At 56.1% G+C, this 2,498-nt stretch overlaps 1 non-coding gene across 1 annotated transcript; it reads left to right on the forward strand.

Annotated features, from left to right (window-relative positions):
- Nucleotides 1-1,356: 1,356 nt before the first annotated feature.
- On the forward strand, nt 1,357-1,475 carry LOC112341301. The gene has a single exon (XR_002990506.1). It is a non-coding gene; the product is annotated as a 5S ribosomal RNA (ribosomal RNA).
- Nucleotides 1,476-2,498: the final 1,023 nt, after the last annotated feature.

Here is a 2,498-nt window from a genome sequence, read left to right on the forward strand (position 1 = left end):
TGAAGTCAGGCTCGAGCACGTACTCGGGCTTTTGCTCGGGCTCGCGTTTGGACTTGGCTCCTGCTCACGCTCAAGCTTGAACTCGGACTGGGACAAATAGCCAAAAGCTGTTGTCCCAGAAAGAGGAGGGACTTTCTTACCTGTAGGATGATGGGTGGGGAGTGGAGGCTCTCGGGCAGCTGGGGTTGAACTGCGGCTGCCCAGCTCTGCTTCCCATACAAACGAGAGTTGGCTCGCTTGCCAGGGTCACGTCGTGGCGCTTCGATGGCTCCCCTTGTGTGCCTCACCTTGTGGGCTTCCCGTGCCCACCGGCCGAAGGAAACGGTGCTCAGCTGCTCTGGTGGCAAGCACGTGCAGCATCCGTCCAGGTGTTACCCGATCGGCGATCCAGACGCGGAACTCCCGACGTGGAATGCCTGGGCAGTGTCGCATGTGTGAGTGCTCGTGGCCTTTGGCCGGTGGCGTGGGGGGGGCCTCCCCAGTATTGATGGGGGGTGGGGTTGTGCAAGGGTTCTCGGCTGCGGAGAGCCTTGGCGTGGCTTCCCTGGCACCCACTCCAGCGTTTGGCAGAGTCGTGCTGTGCGGTCCATGGGCATGGCCTTGGGACCACATCCGCACGCCTGTCGGGCGAGGGGGAGGGAGGCAGCAGTGTGGTCCTCCGGGCTTCCAAGGGAGGCGAGCCTCGGGGGCGGCACGGCTGCTTGGCAAGGGCCAGCGTCACGCGGCGGGAAAGGGGAGGGGCCCCCACCTGCCGTGCGACGGAGGGAGGAAGGGGGGAGGACTCTCCCGGGCCCGAAGCGCACGGAGAAGGCGCAGGCTGAGCCTCAGCCTGCGCGTGCGTGAGGGAGGGGGGGAAGGCCCTGCCCGCCTGCCACGTGGCACGGAAAAGGGGGGGAGGGGGAAAAAAAAGTGGCCCGGAATGTCTGGGGCCCAAAACGCGCGATTTTTCGCGAAAAGTTGGGAAGGTACCACGTGTTCCGCGGGCTTTTTTTGGGGCCCGAAACGCGTGATTTTTCACGAAAAGTCGGGGAGGTACCCCACATTTCGCGGGGCGCGTTTTGGGGCCCAAAACGCGCGATTTTTCGCGAGAAGTTGCAAGGGTACCACGTGTTCCGCGGGCTTTTTTTGGGGCCCAAAACACGCGATTTTTCACGAAAAGTCGGGGAGGTACCCCACATTTTGCAGCGCGCGTTTTGGGCCCCAAAACGCGGTCTTCGTGAATTGTTGGGGAGGTACCACATGTCCCGCGGGCGTGCTTTTTGGCGCCCAAAAAGAACACGGGATTGTGGAGGTACGCTGCAGCTTTGGATCAAGCTGCCCCACACTATAAGAGTAGGGGGAGTGTGAAATATTTCAGAGTGGGTTCAAACCGTGACTATGGCACTGGATCCCATCAGACCTCCAAAGTTAAGCGTCCCTGGGCTTGAATAGTACTGGGCTGGGTGACCACCCGGGAAGTCCAAGTGACCCCCTCTTTTTGTTTTATTCCTTACAAGTCATTTATTTTTGTAAGATCACTGTTTTAATATATAAACTTTGAGTATTTTTCCATAGCATATAAGTGTATGGTCCTTAAATACTACTTACAATTGTCAATGTAAGGTGTGTTTGCCAAATTGTGTCATTAGTTAGTTATTAACTAGGATATAAGTCACAAAGAATGTGTTGTGACTGTCACCACGTGGCATGGCAAGCAAGTCCAAACATATGTATTTCACATGGCATACAAGGATGCTAAACTCTAACTATGAGAACAAGCCAAAGGGCATGCCACGGCTCAATGTGACACACATTGAAAACCATAAAACTCACCAAAGCACATGCCACGTGTCACATGCCACGTGTCCATGCCACGTGTCCACAGGAACCCGAGGTTCAGGGCCTTGGGCCACTGAACGAAGGAACGGTGCCAAACTCCCAAGCGTGACGCCAAGGAGTGATGGAACCGGACCACGGAGCAACTCCCGAGCATATAGCCCAAGGAGCGAAGGGACAGGGGCCCGGAGCGACTTGGAACAGTCCTAGAGCAACCAGCATCCCAATGCCAGGACCAGCACGCAAAACGGAGCCAAACGGAGTCTGGCGCTATTTCGGCATACCGGTGGCCTAACGCGAGGATATGGGTACTCCACCAACTAGCATGGAATGGAACTTGGGCTTAGACCCAAGCCGGACGCAGAACAAGGACAGGCACGCAAGCGGGAGCTAGACTATGCCTCAGGTTGGTCGGCCATGCCCGACCTACCCACTATCCCTACTATACATTTGGAACCCCCCACAGCCCCCCCCCCTTGAGGAACACACGCTTTGGGCTTTCACCCCAAGCCTCCCTTAGTATCAGGAGTTAGTCTCTGGGACAAGCTTGAAACTTACTAAATATGGAATGTCCTTAGATTGTGAATTTGGACACGGGACGAACACCATTGTGTTCAGGCCGATCTCTACATTCCGTAGATATGCCAAATGAGCAAATCTGGACACTTTCCATAAATAGCATT

Source organism: Selaginella moellendorffii, unplaced genomic scaffold (assembly GCF_000143415.4).
Source record: "Selaginella moellendorffii unplaced genomic scaffold, v1.0 SELMOscaffold_80, whole genome shotgun sequence".
Classification (NCBI taxonomy): domain Eukaryota; kingdom Viridiplantae; phylum Streptophyta; class Lycopodiopsida; order Selaginellales; family Selaginellaceae; genus Selaginella; species Selaginella moellendorffii.